Source organism: Zingiber officinale, chromosome 11A (genome assembly GCF_018446385.1).
Source record: "Zingiber officinale cultivar Zhangliang chromosome 11A, Zo_v1.1, whole genome shotgun sequence".
Classification (NCBI taxonomy): domain Eukaryota; kingdom Viridiplantae; phylum Streptophyta; class Magnoliopsida; order Zingiberales; family Zingiberaceae; genus Zingiber; species Zingiber officinale.
The window spans coordinates 68,365,767-68,385,012 of NC_056006.1; positions in this window are offsets into that span (position 1 = coordinate 68,365,767).

Genomic DNA, 19,246 nt, shown 5'->3' on the forward strand with positions numbered 1-19,246 from the left:
TTCAGTTCGTCGGGAATCTTGCTTCAGCTTATTCATATTTGTTCTTCCAGATATGTTCTTGAATAATGTAATCTCGTTAGGTTCGGTAAGGCTGTAAGTGATTTGCACTCCAGGGACACTCAAGAATTCTTCCTTCAATATCCTGAAGATAATATGAACCCGATGCGAGTTTCTCTATTACTTTGTAGGGTCCTCCCCATTGTGGTGCTAACTTGCTGACATCTCCAACGGGTTTAACACGCTTCTATACTAGATCTCCTACTTGGAAAAATCTCGGGATAACTCTTTTATTATAATTTTGCCTCATTCGTTGTCGATATGAGGTGAGTCGAGCTGCAGCCTTGTCTCTAATTTCTTCTATCAAGTCTAGCTCCATGAGTCATCGACCAGCATTATCTTCATCATATAGTTGTTTTCTATCAGATTCTATTCCCACTTCTATGGGAATTATCACTTCTCCTCCATAAACTAATTTGAAAGGAGTAACTCCTGTTGCTTCTCGAGGTGTAGTACGATAGGCCCAGAGAACACTGGGTAGTTCATCTTCCCAGCTACCTCCAACATGGTCCAGTTTGGTTTTTAAGCCCCTTATGATTTCTCTATTGGTTACCTCTGCTTGACCATTACTCTGCAGATACGCCACGGAGGTGAATGCTTGAATAATGCCATAACTATTGCACCAGTCTAAGATTCTATCTCCTTGAAATTGCCTTCCATTATCAGAAACTAACTTATGAGGGATACCGAATCTGCATATGATATTTTTCCATAGGAATTTAATAACTGCATCTCCAGTAATCTGAGCAAGTGGTTCCGCTTCTACCCATTTAGAGAAATAGTCTACTGCTACCAATAGAAATCTTCTTTGTGCAGCTGCCATAGGAAATGGACCTACTATATCCATGCCCCACTGATCAAAGGGACAGGAGACTATAGAGGTCCTCAATAATTGCGTAGGGTGATGAGGAATATTTTGATGTTTTTGACAAAAAAAATACAGGTTCTTACCAATTCGTTAGCATCTTCATGTAGAGTAGGCCAGAAATATCCTGCTAATAAAATTTTGCGAGCTAAGGATCTTCCTCCTGCGTGACTGCCACACGAGCCTTGGTGAACCTCCTGTAAAATGAATTGTATATCTTCTGTACTAATACACTTTAGCAAAGGTCTGGAGAAAGCTCTCTTATATAACTGTTCTCCTATCATAGTATACTGAGCAACTCTTTTCTTAAATATCCTTGCTTGTTCTGCATCACTAGGAAGAATGCCCTGTTGTAAGTACAATATGATTTGTACCCTCCAGTCACCCTGTATTTCTATGTCAGCTTGTCTTTCAATACAAGATACCAATAGAGTCTGCTCCACTGGTCGATCCAAATTCCATGGTGTTATAGCAGAAGCCAGCTTAGCCAGTTCATCTGCTACCTGATTTTCAAACCGAGGGATTTTTTGTATATTCACTTCTTGAAATTGAGACTTCAACTTATCAAATTCCTCGGCATATAGCTTGAGCTTGTCATTATTAATTTCAAAGTTATCTGATAATTGTTGGGCTGCTAATTGAGAATCAGAATAAATGAGGACCCGAGCTGCTCCTATGTGCCGAGCGGCTTGCAACCTAGCTATCAATGCTTCATATTCTGCTTCATTGTTAGTGGCTCTATAATTCAACCTGATAGAAAGTTGAAGTCTATCTTCCCTTGGAGATATAAGAAGAACATCAATTCCGCTACCTTGTCTGGTTGAAGAGCCATCCACATAAGCTTTCCAAATATTTTCTTCCTCGGGGCCTTGAACTTCTATAATGAAATCTGCTAGAGCTTGTTCCTTGATGGCCGAGCGAGGTTGATACTGTATGTCATATTCACCTAGTTCAGTCGCCCATTTGATCAGCCGGCCTGATGCCTCTGGGTTAAGAAGCACCCGTCCGAGTGTACTGTTGGTCAATACAACGATTTCATGTGCTAAGAAATATGGGCGCAACCTCCGAGCAGTCAACACTAATGCATAAGTCAACTTTTCTAATGTAGTATATCTACACTCAACTCCTTTTAATAAATGGCTGGAAAAATATACAGGTTGTTGTTCTTTCCCCTCCTGCCTAACTAATATAGAGCCTACAGCATTCTCGTTAGCTGACAAATACACCTAGAGGGTCTCTCCTACTATAGGCTTAGCTAATACAGGGAGGGTAGACAAGTAATCTTTTAACTCTTGGAAGGCCTTATCACATTCCTCGTTCCACTAAAATTTGTTTGCCTTTCGGAGTATTTTAAAGAAGTGGAAACTACGATCGGCCGACCTGGAAATGAACCTAGACAAGGCTGTAATCCGGCCAGTAAGTCTTTGAGCTTCCCTCATGTTGCGCGATGGCTCCATGTTCTGAAGTGCCTTGACTTTGCTCGGGTTGGCCTCTATTCCTCGCTCGGACACCATATATCCCAGGAATTTTCCCCCTTTTGCTCCGAATAAACATTTGCTCGGGTTCAGCTTGAGTCCATATTGCCTCAATGTCTTGCAGGTCTCCTCTACATCCCTGCACAGATCAACAACTTGAAGAGACTTAATCAAGATATCATCGACATATACTTCCATATTTCTTCCAATCTGCTTCTAGAAGACCTTATTCATAAGCCTCTGATAAGTTGCTCCTGCATTTTTTAGTCCGAATGGCATAATATTATAACAATAAGTACCTTTAGATGTTATAAAACTGACCTTTTCTTGATCCTCTTTAGCTAGGAGGACCTGATGATAGCCCTGATAAGTGTCTAGCATAGAGATGTATTCACACCCGGTAGTGGAGTCTACCAGTTGATCGATCCGGGGTAACGGATAATAATCTTTTGGACAAGCTTTGTTGAGGTCCCGGAAATCAATGCATACCCGCCATTTGTTTCCTGGCTTAGAGACTAACACCACATTAGCTAGCCAGCTGGGGAATTGTACCTCCCTGATGTAACTAGCCTCCATGAGTTTAGTTATTTCTTCCTTGATGATTTAGTTTTGCTCCGTGCTAAAATTTCTTTTCCTTTGCATGACCAACCGGGCATCTGGGAAGACATGCAAAGAATGCTCCATAACTGCAGGAGAAACGCCCGAGACCTCTTTGGGCATCCAGGCAAACACATCATTATTCTTCTTCAGGCATTGCACCAGTTCGGCTTTCAGAGTGGGATCAAGATCAGCCGCAACATAAGTAGTAGTTTCAGGTCGCCCGGTCTGAATTTGGACTTCTTCTTTTTCTTCATAAACCAGCACAGGCGTCTTTTCCTGAATGGCATTGACTTCCATCTTTTGAATTTTTCGGGCAGCATTGGCTCCAGTCCGAACAATCTCTACATAACATTTTTGGGCTGTCTTCTGATCACCTCGCACCTCCCCGACCTGGTCATCAACAGAAAATTTAATTTTTTGACAAAAAGTAGTATCACATTATAAGAGGACGGGGCGTCCACCACCATGAAATAGGATCTTCTCGTTCTCATTAGGGGCTCCTCCCCTAGAGATATGACCAACTTTATTTGACCGAGCAGTTGTACTTCATTACCCGTGAATCCATATAGAGGAGTTACCATCTGTTGAAGTTCGCTCGGGTCGATCTGTAATTGATCAAAAGCCTTCTTAAAGATAATATTGACAGAACTACCAGTGTCAATAAAGGTACGACAAATAGTGTAATTGGCTATCACGGCCTTAATTATCAATGCGTCGTCATGGGGTATTTCTACCCCCTCAAGATCTCTAGGTCCAAAACTTATTTCCGGATCGACTGCTCATTCCATTCTGCACCCCACCACATGAATCTTCAGTCTTCGTGTGTGTGCTTTTCTGGCCCTATTAGAATCCCCATCAGTGGGCCCGCCCGCGATCATATTGATATTGCCCCGGGCGACATTACTCCTGTTTTCTTCATGTCTAGTTGTCATGGTTTCAGAAGGAGCCTTCTCCGACACCTGACTTGTGTTAGTTAGAGCCCTAGAGCCAATCATTTGATGATTGTATGGACTCATGTATATCATATTCTTGTATATTAATAAAGGCATTTGTTTGGTTATTATACTTATTTATATTAGTGCCAAATAGACTAAGTATAATAGCGTCCTTGAGTAGAAGGTTCATACCTATATCAATCGATTAGTTGAATCGATAGTGAGATGATATAGGGAACACTACTCTAAATCATTTCTAGTCGAGTATTAGCATTCAGGGACAATGTTAATACAATAAGACTAGCATGTAGGTCAGCTCGATGACTTGATCTCACAAGTCATGGATATAGAGATATCAAGCTGACACATGGGTATGCATTAGAGAATGTATACTGAATGACCCGCCATGAGAAAGTATCATGGATCGTTATATGAGTGTCATATACTTTCTCATGTGGCTATTAGTATGACTATTAGTCCTTAGACCTGAAGTCACCATGGATCCCTACATAAGGAGTTATGTACTTTAGTTTCGAACAACGTCACCCGTAACCGGGTGGACTATACAGGCGATTACTGGGTATGTAACAAATTATGCGGAGGGATGTGAGTGATGTAGATGGAATCTATCCCTCCCATATGACGGGAGCGACATCGGTATTCTTGATAGAGTGAGACCACTAAGTGCATGGCCATGCCCAAATGAGTCAACATTAGATGTTGAGCTCATTTGATCGAGTGAGTCTACTTGGAGTTCAAGATTTAGATTGATTAGAGGATGACACGGTCTATGCCTCACATTGATCAATCTAGATGTCTAGGAGAGAAGGACAATGTCACATATTGTGAGGAGTCACAATTAGTAGTCACAAGGTGATGTCGGATCTCGACATTCTTGTAACTTGGGTAGTAATGATGTGTTGCTAGATACCGCTCATTACTTATGCTCCTAAATGGGTTTAGGGCATTGCCAACGTTACAAGAACCTATAGGGTCACACACTTAGGACAATTAGATGGAGATTAGGTTCATATGATGAACCAAGAGGATTAGATTCATTTGATGAATAAAATTGGATTAAGAGTAATCCTAATTGGGCTAACTTGAGTTCGACTCAAGTTGAGTCATGTATTTAATGAGTCTAATTTAGATTATGACTTATTAAATCAATTTAATTTAATGAATTAGATTCATTATATTAAGTTGGCTCGAATCAAATGGTTGGATTAGATCAACCATGGTAGAGATTGGGTCAAGTTTGACTTGACTAGAGAAGGAAGACCAAAGGTCAATTTTGACTTGACCTTTTGCCACCTCATTGGTGAGTTGGCATTAGGTGGACCAATGATGATGTTCCACATCATCATGGTGTGCCACCTCATGGAAGTTACAAAGCCATTTTCTTATTAACTTCACATTAATTGCATTTAATGGGGAGTTACACTTGATGAGATGTGGCCGGCCACTTTTGAATTGGATTGATTTTTCATTCAATTTATTCAAGGGTGGTGAATCTTCCTCCTTCTTCCTCTCAAGCTCTCCCTCTCCCTCTCCTCCTTGCTTGGCCGAATCTCACCAAGGTGCTAGCACACCTTTGTGTGAGGTTTTCTCCACCTACGTGTCCGTGTGGATACTTCTAGAGGACCGGCGCTTGACGGTCTAGAGATCCGACAACTCCTTGGACGAGTAAGGCACGCTTCAAGGTATAACCCTTATCTAGTGTAGATCTAAAGGTCTTACAAACCTCATTACAAAAGGTTTTTCAAAAGTTTTGTTTACGAATCTGCACGGATCTGGCTTTGGTGACTTGGGGTCATCCAAGGTTTTCATGCCCGGCATAACCCCAAGGGTATTGAGCCACGTGCAAAGACTTGTACGAGTTCGTTTGTATTTTTATGAAAATATACCTTCTGTGATTTTCTGTAAAATTGAGTTTTTAGAGTTTTTATGAGTAATTTTTCCATAGCGAAGCACAAGTGTCTCAACACTTGTAGCTTCGCCACGAAAGTTTTCTTTTAAACGGCTTCGTTTTGCCCCAAATTCGTTTGGGACAGTGGGGTCGGTGCCATTAGATCACAAAGGAGCAACTCACGATGGTTAGATCGTGGGTAGGGTGCTGCCGCAAGGGGATTTGCTCCACGATTGCACCCGAAATCGCTAAAAACGAACCCGCCGGGAAGATTTTTCAAACGACAATGTCTCGGCCCAAATCATTTTGGGACAGCGGGTTTAGCGCTGTTGGATCGCAAAGGAACCCTCGCGATGGTGAGATCGCGGGTAGGGGCGCTGCCCCTGGCCCCGCAAGGGGCGATTGCGCCCGAAACCGCTAAACGGGACCGCCGAAATTTTACTCGTAAAAATTTTTAAAATTAATTTTAAAATTATAGAAAATTATGAAAATATATAATTTTGAATTATATATAAATTTTGTGATTGTCATATGGCCCAAAAACCCAATATGATTGGTTGTGTTGTAATTCATACTGGTCAAGGTCTCAAGTTATGTTTGCTTCGTGTTGTATGTTTTTATTTATTACTGAGCGTCTGTTCGGCCTCTTATATTCTTGTTGTAAATTAGATTTAGACTTGAATGTAACTCGAGTTTCAAATTGTAATGTACAAATTGAGCGGTGGAGGGTCCACACGAGACGGAGTTCCGAGGCGGGCACGAGCAACACAAGGTGGTTAAAGGGAGGAGCTTGGAGAAGGCTGTTGACCCTAGGTTGACTTATCGATCTTCTCATTGGCTTGAGAAGATCGTGAGTAGGGTCATGACTAAATCACAAATAGATTAATTAATTTTTATGTATTTGATGCATGTTTAATAATTAATTAATTAATTAGTGCCTTAACGATTAGATTAGATCTAAGTCGTGCACATGATGCACCCTTGCGATTAGATTAGATCTAAGTTGTGCACAAGATGCATCCTTCTCGATTAGATTAGATCTAGATCAAACCAACTCTAAAATGTCTAATGCCGTGATACCTATCACTACCTCGATCACATGTATTGTTGAATTGCCAAAGCATATTATCTTGCTAGAGTGCGGAGGGACAATCTTGGTCCCCAACGCATGGGTGAATACAAACTCAATTAGATTGAGTATTCCTAGTTGCTCGTTAGATCGAGTCAACTATAGGCATTCTTCCAACGGTTGAAAAAATAGGTCAAAATCACATCTATATTAACTCTCAGGAGCCAAAGCTAACTCGAGTTTTAATATAAATGCGGATATTGATCCTATAAACAAGAGTTGCATAGAGATGTAATTGGTAATCGTTACCTACCGATCATACTAAGCCTTGGGCGTATTAGCCAAAGCTAACTCAAGGGTTAGTATGATTGGATCTTGTCCCAATTATAGTATTCAGTGGGAGCATCATTTAGTTAAAGGCCCTAATTAAATTATTTTAAAAGAATATGATATTTATTTCTACAAATTTTACGTTGTAGATAACCATGACGTCAACACAATTCCTTCTGCGATCTCGCGTCCTTAGAAGGACAAGCTCAAGCGACAAATTTCTGAGTGATACAGAACCCGAGTTGTTCTCACTCAGCAGAAGTCGATGCCTGCGCGGAGACTCCTGCTCTGCGACAATGCCGGACCGAGATGCTTACAAGAAGCATCAAGATGGGACATTAGATGTGTCCTGTCTTATGCTCGCGACCATGAACTCGAGCTTGTACAACATGAGTTGATGGGCGCCACTATGGTTGAGCATCTTTGTCACCTATATCAAGGACAAGCAAGGCACGGAAGAGGAACTCAAGAATACCGGAAGATCTTAAGAAGAGAAATAAGACTTAGGTATACATGTTATAGAAGTCAACCCTCTATTTCTTCATCGTGGGTATTAGACCGATGTGATACATTTGTACTAATCAAGTATCGAGGAATAGCAGGCATTGATGAAGGTGAGATAGACTCCGGTAGGGCAATGGAGCGAATTTCTGCTATTCCGTAGGGAACTTATCATCTATCTCTTCCCTCTGGGCTTGTACTAGAATTAGATGATTGTTGTTATGTGCCTGCCTTGACTAAGAACATTATATCAGTTTCTTGTTTGGACAAGAAAGGATTCTCGTTTATAATAAAGAACAAATGTTGTTCAGTCTATTTAACGATATGTTCTATTGTAGTGCACCTCTAATAAACAGACTCTATATCTAGACCTTGAGAGCCCTATCTATAACATAAATACCAAGAGCTTCAAGTCAAATGACATGAACCAAACCTACCTCTGGCACTGTCGCTTAGGTCATATAAATGACAAGCGCTTATCCCAGCTCCATAAGGATGGTTTGCTGGACTCATTTGATTTAGAATCATATGAGATATGCGAGTCATGCCTACGAGGCAAGATGACCAAGACCCCTTTTAGTGGGCACAGCGAGAGAGTGACTGATTTGTTAGGACTCATACATAGTGATGTGTGTGGCCCTTTCAATGTCGTTGCTAGAGGTGGTTATAGGTACTTCATCACGTTTACTGATGACTTCAGTAGATACGGTTATGTGTACTTGATGACACATAAGTCCGAATCCTTTGAAAAGTTCAAAGAATTTAAGAATGAAGTACAGAACCAGCTTGGCAAGAGTATTAAAATACTTCGATCAGATCGAGGTGGTGTATACTTAAGCCATGAGCTTCGTGACTATTTAGCTGAGTGTGGGATTCTATCCCAACTCACTCCTCGGAACACACGGTGGAATGGTGTGTCCGAAAGGAGGAATCGTGACTTATTAGATATAGTACGAACTGATGAGTCACCTGATCTTCCAACATATCTATAGGATATGCTAGACACTAGAACATTTCATTCTCAACCGAGTTCCATCCAAGTTGATAAAGACACCATATAAGATATGGATGAGATGCCTGTGTCTTTCATGAGGATTTGAGGCTCGCACAAGTCAAGTCTCCAGACAATTAGGACCCAAACCGAGTGCTTATTTCATTGGATATCCCAAGGAAACTAAGGGATATTACTTCTACAAGGTAGTTGTGGCAAGACTGGGGTCTTTCTAGAAAGGGACTTTGTTTCTAGAAAGACTAGTGGGGCGAGCGTTCGATCTGAAGAAGTTCAAGATGCCAATAGAACAACTGTTGTGAAATTGAACTGAACCCAAAGTGTTGTGGATGATGTTGTTCCACAAGAGTTGAGAGGAACAACGGACAAATGCATTATTATACAGTCAGGTGTCGATAGGGTAGCGTGCCACCGAGAGATACTCATTTCTCTTGTCACCATGATGACGTTGTGCCTTAGAGGATGAGCCTACCACCCTAGCAGGTGTGATGAGACAGTTCCAGAAATGGCAGAGGCCATGAGATCGAAATGGATTCCATGTACACCAACCAAGTATGGACTTTGGTTGATCCACCGAAGGGGTAATACCCATTAAGTGAGTCTTTAAGAGAAAGACTAACATGGATGGACTTATCTATAAGGGTCGCTGGTAGCTAAAGGTTTCAAGCAAATTCATGGTATTGACTATGATGAAACCTTTTCTCCATGGCGATGTTTAAGTCTATTCGGATCATGCTTGCTATTGCACTACCATGACTATGAGATATGGGATGGATGTCAAAACCACGCTTCTGAATGAAACCTACTCGAGGATGTGTACATGACACAACGAGGGTTTTATAGATCCACAAGATACTAGCAGAGTATGCAAGCTGCATAGGTCCATTTATGGACTAAAGCAAGCTTCGAGATCTGGAAATCTTCGATGATGCAATCAAACAGTTTGGTTTCATCAAAACGAAGATGAGCCTTGTGTCTACAAGAAGGTTGGGGATATAGTTGTCTTCCTCATATTGTATGTGGATGACATACTACTCATGGGAAGGATCCATGCCTTGATCTTCAGTCAAGACGGCTAGGAGTTGCTTCTCAATGAAGGACTTAGTGAGGCATCCCATTCTAGGATTCAGATATAGAGATAGATCTAAGAGATTGCTTGCAAGCCAGAGTACGTACATTGACAAGGTATTCCTTCGGTTTGCCATGCAGCGAACTCCAAGAGTTTACGCGTCATGGCGTGAGTCTTCAAGACTCAAGGTCCCTCTTCTAGAGAGAGAGACGCATGGATCAGATCCCTTCCCGATCATCTACTTATGATCATGTTCGACTGATGTCTCGTATGTTTTGAGCAAATTGGACGGCGTATACGATCCCGAAAGTCACGGATAGCGGTCAAGAATATTCTTAAGTACTTAAGAAGGACTAAAGAATATCTTGATATGGGCAATGATGACAGAAAGGGTTAGGATACGTGATGCTCCTGCACCTGATGATTACCATCCCGGGGTGTGGTTTTGCTTAAATGGGTGAGTCGGAAGAGTTCAAGCGGGACATGTGATTGATTCTACAAGAGGGAGTATATTCCTGCATTAGAGGCGGAAGGAGAGCGATTTGGATCCGAAGTTCATCACATCTCGATTGGGGTGGTTCCTACATTGTTGAGCTCTATTGTGACAACAATGGAGCTATAGCACAGCAAAGGAACCTCGCTCACACCAGCGGACCAAGCACATACTACGGCGCTCCATCTCATTCGAGAGATTATCGATAGAGGAGATGTGAAGATTTGTAGATACAGAGGCTAACATCACAGATCCTTGACCAAGGCTTTGGCACAGAGGAAGCATGATGGTCACACTAGGTCTTTAGGCCTTAGAGCCTATCTTGATTGGCACTAATGCTAGTGGAGATTGTTAGTTAGAGCCCTAGAGCCAATCATTTGATGATTGTATGGACTCATGTATATCATATTCTTGTATATTAATAAAGGCATTTGTTTGGTTATTATACTTATTTATATTAGTGCAAATAGACTAAGTATAATAGTGTCCTTGAGTAGAAGGTTCATACCTATATCAATCGATTAGTTGAATCGATAGTGAGATGATATAGGAACACTACTCTAAATCATTCCTAGTCGAGTATTAGCACAATGTTAATACAATAAGACTAGCATGTGGGTCAGCTCGATGACTTGATCTCACAAGTCATGGATATAGAGATATCAAGTTGACACATGGGTATGCAGAATGTATCTTGAATGACCCGCCATGAGAAAGTATCATGGATCGTTATATGAGTGTCATATACTTTCTCATGTGGCTATTAGTATGACTATTAGTCCTTAGACCTGAAGTCACCATAGATCCTACATAAGGAGTTATGTACTTTAGTTTCAGTCACCAGTGGCTGTGGACTATAAAGGCGATCTGGGTATGTAACAAATTATGCTGAGGGATGTGAGTGATGTAGATGGAATCCCTCCCATGATGGAGACATGGGTATTCTTGATAGTGAGACCACTAAGTGCATGGCCATGCCCAAATGAGTCAACATTAGATGTTGAGCTCATTTGATCTACTTGGGTTCAAGATTTAGATTGATTAGAGGATGACACGGTCTATGCCTCACATTGATCAATCTAGATGTCTAGGAGAGAAGGACAATGTCACATATTGTGAGGAGTCACAATTAGTAGTCACAAGGTGATGTCGGATCTCGACATTCTTGTAACTTGGGTAGTAATGATGTGTTGCTAGATACCGCTCATTACTTATGCTCCTAAATGGGTTTAGGGCATTGCCAACGTTACAAGAACCTATAGGGTCACACACTTAGGACAATTAGATGGAGATTAGGTTCATATGATGAACCAAGAGGATTAGATTCATTTGATGAATAAAATTGGATTAAGAGTAATCCTAATTGGGCTAACTTGAGTTCGACTCAAGTTGAGTCATGTATTTAATGAGTCTAATTTAGATTATGACTTATTAAATCAATTTAATTTAATGAATTAGATTCATTATATTAAGTTGGCTCGAATCAAATGGTTGGATTAGATCAACCATGGTAGAGATTGGGTCAAGTTTGACTTGACTAGAGAAGGAAGACCAAAGGTCAATTTTGACTTGACCTTTTGCCACCTCATTGGTGAGTTGGCATTAGGTGGACCAATGATGATGTTCCACATCATCATGGTGTGCCACCTCATGGAAGTTACAAAGCCATTTTCTTATTAACTTCACATTAATTGCATTTAATGGGGAGTTACACTTGATGAGATGTGGCCGGCCACTTTTGAATTGGATTGATTTTCATTCAATTTATTCAAGGGTGGTGAATCTTCCTCCTTCTTCCTCTCAAGCTCTCCCTCTCCTCTTCTTTTGCCGGATCTCACCAGGTGCTAGCACACCTTTGTGTGAGGTTTTCTCCACACGTGTGTGGATACTCAGGACCGACGCTGATGATATGAGATCCGACAACTCCTTGGATGGGCGGGATAAGAAGGCACGCTTCAAGGTATAACCCTTTATCTAGTGTAGATCTAAAGGTTTTATAAACTCGTACAAGAAAAGGTTTTTAAAAGTTTTGTTTACGAATCTTTGACCGGATCTACGGCTTTGGTGACTCGGTTGGCTCGTGAGTAAAAGACCGGCTTCGCGTCTTTGGCACCGGTAACTCCAGACCTCCGAAACCATCGACTCGGGCCCCAGATATTCCAACTTGAGGGACTTTGCTACCTAGAAGCTCCACGATAATAGTTTTGCCTCTTGTATCTTCGCCTCCGCTTGCTTTTTATTTCTTAAAACAAAACAGTCTTGATTATGATGATGCTATGTTTTTATGATAGGTGCACCATCTCTCTGGGGCTATCTCCACATGTCAGGCTCATGGCGATATTGATGACGATGAGGTGGATGAACTGCCGGGTCCTCTAGGTGGAGGAACAAGAGTATGAGCTTTCCTTAACCGAGTGAGAAGAAGTAGTGCCTCTTCTTTCTCTCGAGCAGACTTCTTCCACATTAATAAATTGGATGTCTCAATTAAAGAATCAAAATTGGAAGGAGGATTTCTCACCAGGTCTTTAAAGAAATCATTATCATTTAAACCAAGAGAAAGCGTACTAAGATAGTAGCATTGGGTACATCGCACCGATTAAATCTTTGATGTAGGCTCGGATGGACTCTTTGAATGCTTGTTAATTGAGAATAGACTCAAGGAGTCTTATGATACCTTTGTTACTAGAAAGTGATGTAGAAAACTTTCTTGAAGTCTTTAAATTTGATAGATCGAGTCTCAACTGTCCGCGGCTCCCTCACAGTGTAGTAAGAAACATCGACATTTCACCCCATCCGAAGTTGTAATAATGCTACATTCTCAATTTCAATAGATGATCCTGATCTGTGGTTCTAGTGTACTCACGATCTGAAGACTTTGATCGCTGGAGCGGATCATCAAAGACACTTTTGAGAAGAGATGACTTTTTTCGTGAGCTATCACTAGTTATCATTTTAATCTTATTCTTTTATCGTGCGGCCGCCGGATTCTGGAACCCCCCCTCCATGGGAGTGCGAAAGGCTCATGGACGGCCAATTGGAGGAAAATATGTATGTTCTTCCTCTTACGGCTCTTTTCTTTTGCTCCAGTGAGTTGAAATTTTCGGATTATGAGCCATGCGCAGTGGCTCCAGTATGAGCTTGTTGTTGTTGTTGTTGTTGTTGTTGCACATTTATGCTGCAGTGTTGATGAGAAATCCAGATCCTCACGGCTAATGGTGAGTAGATTTGATTTTCTAGCCTCTTCCATCTTGTAGTCTCGTGTATCAGTCAGAAGTGACGAGAAGCTTGACAAACGGAGAGTCGGAGAAAAACCCTACCGCGATGAAGAATAATACCTATAGAGCCGATCGAGAAACCCAAAGCGGAAGAATCAGAAATACTCTCCGGTGCAAAGCTCCAATGGCGAGAAAGAATCAACCAAGAAACCCGGATCCGAGCTTCCAAGGCCCACAAGAGACCAACCAACACTATCGGTGACCTAAGATCGGGTGGGAATCCTCGCTAAGCCTCCCAAGCTCAAGTTAGTGATCTCTTCTTGTGTAGGAAAGAGGAGAAGAAGATGATGAGCGAAGCTAGAATTGAGTTATGAATGTGAATGATGTGAACTTACCTTGCCAACGGAGAGGACTCTTTATACCGCTTATATAACCTCCGTAGTCATGAAGTGGACCCCGTTTGTTAGAGTTTGTTTGAGATGACGTAGTTGCGTGGTAAATGACTTTTAAGGAATCTTTTTTGTACCTCATATGTACCTTCTTTGTCGTCTAGTACCTGCAAAATAGTCTAAAAACACCTTTCCCGCCAAACATATAACACTTGTTATACAATCACATACAAATATCTTTATCAACTACTTTATTTGAAATATTTACTTCTATCCTGTCTCACAAGTCCTTTTAAAGTGTTTCTATCGTTCCTACTCGCCTCTCCTATTTTTGCTATATCATAGATATCTTAATATAATAATGTTCCTTGTATCGGTCGAAGCTAAACTTAACTAGGTTTAGTCAATTATTATTACCTCTCACGAGGCTCCTTAGGCAATGCCTGTCCGTGCCCCTCTAGGTTTATTATCCCAACTAACGCTGGGCTATATTTTATCAAGTATGTAATCTTGATCAATAGTGATATATCTTTTCAAGGTATTATTCAGTCCGACCGATATTGACCTTCCTCCTTGAAGGTATATCTTGACCGATACTAGCCTGCTTACTTGGGAGTATATCCCTGCCGATATTGGCCTTCATTCCTGAAGGCATGTCTCGATCGATACTGGTCTGCTTACTCGAAAGTATATCCCGGCTGATCTTAGCCAACCTCCTTGGAGGTATATCTTGATCGATATGGGTCTGCCTCCCTAGAGGCATGTCTCGATCGATATTGGCCTTCCTTCCTACAGGTATGACTCGATCGATATTGGCCTGCCTCCCTGGAGGCATATCCCGACCGATATTAGCCTACCTCCTTGGAGGTATATCTTAATCGATATGGGTCTGCTTCCTTGGAGGCATATCCCGACCGATATTAGCCTTCCTTCCTGAAGGTATGTCTCGATCGACACTGGCCTACTTACTTGGAAGTATATCTCGGCCGATATCGACCTTCCTTCCTGAAGGCATGTCTCGATCGGTATTGGCCTGCTCACTCGGAAGTATGTCCCGGCCGATATTGACCTTCCTTCCTGAAGGTATGTCTCGATCGATATTGGTCTGCCTCCCTGGAGGCATATCCCGGCCGATATCGACCTTCCTTCCTGAAGGTATATCTCGATCGATATTGGCCTGCTCACTCGGAAGTACATCCCGACCGATATTGACCTTCCTTCCTGAAGGTATGTCTCGATCGATATTGGTCTGCCTCCCTGGAGGCATATCCCGGCCGATATCAGCCTTCCTTCCTGAAGGTATATCTCGATCGATATTGGCCTGCTCACTAGGAAGTATATCCCGGCCGATATTGACCTTCCTTCCTGAAGGTATGTCTCGATCGATATTGGTCTACCTCCCTGGAGGCATATCCTGGCCGATATCGGCCTTCCTTCCTGAAGGTATATCTCGATCGATATTGTCCTACCTCCCTGGAGGTATATCCCGGCCGATATTAGCCTACCTCCTTGGAGGCATATCCTGATCGATATTGACCCATCTACTTGGAAACATATCCCGGTCGATATTGATCTATCTTCTCAACTCGGCTATCTTCTTTCCCTTCCTCACCGGAGATCCATGAAACCTAACCCATATCATAATGGATCTCTATAAATGAAAGATTTTAACAAAAAATAAAATTTCCTTTTCTAGTTTATGTGTGGCCGACCCCTTGCTTGGGCACCAAGCAAGGCTTGGCCAGCCCTAGCTTGGGCTCCAAGCTTGGCTTGGTCGGCCCCTTGCTTAGGCACCAAGAAAGGCTTGGCCGACCCAAGCTTAGGCTTAAGAAACTGGCTTTTGGTGGATATAATGCTTTATATAAGAGGTTATAATAGGGACCTAGAGGTGGAATTGACTTTGGTCTCTCGATGAGCTCGAGCTTCCCGTGTTCGCCTTGAACACCCAACTCAAGTTCATCAATAATAACTCATTATAATAACTACCACACCATTCCCAAATTATATGTTAGTTAGAGCCCTAGAGCCAATCATTTGATGATTGTTGTATGGACTCATTGTATCATATTCTTGTATATTAATAAAGGCATTTGTTTTGGTTATTATGCTTACTTGTATTGGTGCCAAATAAACTAAGTATAATAGCGTCCTTGAGTAGAAGGTTCTTACCTATATCAATCGATTGGTTGAATCGATAGTGAGATGATATAGGGAACACTACTCTTAATCATTCCTAGTCGAGTATTAACATTCAGGGACAATATTAATGTGACGAGACTAGTATGTAGGTCAACTCAATGACTTGATCTCACAAGTCATGGATATAGAGATATCAAGTTGACACATGGGTATGCATTGGAGAATGTATACTGAATGACTCGCCATGAGAAAGTATCATGGATCGTTATATGAGTGTCATATACTTTCTCATGTGGCTATTAGTATGACTACTAGTCCTTGGACCTGAAGTCACCATGGATCCCTACATAAGGAGTTACGTACTTTGGCTTCGTCAAACGTCACCCGTAACTGGGTGGACTATAAAGGTGATTATTGGGTATGTAACGAATTATGCAGAGGGATGTGAGTGATGTAGATGGGATCTATCCCTCCTATATGACGGGAGCAACATCGATATTCTTGATAGAGTGAGACCACAAAGTGCATGGCCATGCCCAAATGAGTCAATATGAGATATTGAGTTCATTTGATTGAGTGAGTCTACTTGGAGTTCAAGATTTAGATTGATTAGAGGATGACACGGTCTATGCCTCACATTAATCAATTTAGATGTCTAGGATAGAAGGACAATGTCATATTTTGTGAGGAGTCACAATTAGTAGTCACAAGGTGATGTTGGATCTCAACATTCTTATAACTTGGGTAGTAATGATGTGTTGCTAGATACCGCTCATTACTTATGCTTCTAAATGGGTTTAGGAGCATTGCCAACGTTATAAGAATCTATATGGTCACACACAAAGGACAATTAGATGGAGATTAGGTTCATATGATGAACCAAGAGGATTAGATTCATGTGATGAATCAAATTGGATTAATAGTAATCCTAATTGGTCTAATTGAGTTGGACTCAAGTTGATTCATGTGTTCAATAAATCTAATTTAGATTATGACTCATTGAATCAATTTAATTAAATGAATTAGATTCATTATATTAAATTGGCTTGAATTAAATGGTTGGATTAGATCAACCATGAGAGAGATTAAGTCATGTTTGACTTGACTTGAGAGGAAGAGGAAAGTCAAGTTTGACTTGACTTTATGCCACATCATTTGTGACTTGGCATTAAGTGGCCAATAATGGTGCTACACATCATCATGTTTAGCACATGTGTGTGCCACCTCATGGAGGTTACAAATCTCTTTAATGGACACATTAAATGAGAATGGGGGTTTCAATTCCCATTATGGTCGGCCACTTATGTTGTTGAATGAGATTGAATTTTCATTCAAGGGATATTGATTCCATCTTCTTCCTTGCTCTCTCTTCTTGCTCTCCCTTTCCTCCTCTTGTCGTGACTGATCAAGGGTGCTAGCACACCTTTGTTTAGTTTTTCTCCATCCATTTGTTCGTGTGGATACTTCTATAGGATTGTACGCTTGACAATCTCGAGATCCGGTACTTCCTTGGACGAGCGGGATTCGTAAAGGGCACGCATCAAGGGTAAAAGGTTTTCTCCTTGTAAATCTAGTTTAGAACTAAGTCTAAGAAACTCGTACTCATATTTTGTTTTATTTTACTTCGCACAGATCCGGTGGCTTGGGGTTTCGGGGTTTCCGTGACGCGAAAAAGCGGTTTTCGCGGCCCGAAAAACCCAACAGTGGTATCAGAACCACGTGCGAAGTCTTGTACGAGTTTGTTTTGTATTTTTATGAAAAATAGCAGATTTGTAATATTCTGTAAATTTTCTAATTTTATAGTTTTTATGGGAAATTTTCTCGTAGAAGCGAAGCACAAGTGTTTCGACACTTGTAGGCTTCGACTACCGAGAAGATTTTTCCGAAACAGCAAGGTTTCGCCCCAAATATTTTTGGGACAGCGGGCTAAGGTGTTGTAGGATCGCTAAGGAGCACTCGCGATGGTTAGATCGCGGGTAGGGGGCTGCCCCTGGCCCCGCAAGGGGATTCGTTTCGCGATTGCGCCCGAAAACCGCTAAACGAGACCGCCAGGAATTTTTACCCATAAAAATTGTAAAAATAGTATTAAAATTACATAAAATTATGGAAATTACATAATTTAGAATTATGTATAATTTGTGATGGTCATGGTCCAAAAAGACCCAATTTGATTGGAATATTTGTGTTGTAATTCATATTACGGCCTGCGCGCCGTCATTTGTGTTGTGTGTACTGTATATTTGATACGCGACCTGCGCGTCATGCCTTTCTCCATTTATTCTTGTTATAAAATTAGTTTAGACTCAAATGTAACTCGAGTTTCAAAATTGTAATGTACAAAATTGGAGCCGTGGAAGGTCCACTCGAGACGGAGTTACGAGGAGGGCGCGAGCAACACAAGGTGGTCAAAGGGAGGAGCTTGAGAAGCTGTTGACCTAGGTTGTCCATCCGATCTTCTCATTGGCTTGAGAAGATCGTAGTAGGGTCATGACTAATCATAAATAATTTAATTAATTGCTTGTGTGTATGTGATGCATGATTAGTAATTAATTAGTGCCTAACGATTAGATTAGATCTAAATCGTGTACAAGATGCACCCTCTCGATTAGATTAGATCTCAATCGCATCAACTCTAATGCCTACCGTGTCGTGATACCTATCACTACCTCGATCACATGTGTTGTTGAATCTGCCAAAGAAGAGCAACACATATTATCTTGGTAGGGTACGGAGAGACAATCTTGGTCCCGCTTATCAACGCATGGGCAAGTACAAACTCAATTAGATTAAGTATTCCTACTTAACTCGGTTGGATCGAGTACAACTATAGGCATTCTTCCAACGGTTGGAAAGATAGGAGATAAATCACATTTATATTAATTCTTGGGCGTATTAGCCAAAGCTAACTCAAGTTTTAATATAACTGCGGATAATGATCCTATAAACAAGAGTTGCATAGAGATGTAATTGGTAAATCATTACCTACCGATCATACTAAATCTTGGGCGTATTAGCCAAAGCTAACTCAAGGGTTAGTATGATGTGGATCTTGTCCCACATGAATTATAGAATTCAGTGGGAGCATCATTTAGTTAAAGGTCTAATTAAATGATTTAAAAGAATATGATATTTATTTTCTGCATTTTTCTGTTGTAGATAACCATGACGTCGAATACGAACTCTTTCTCCCT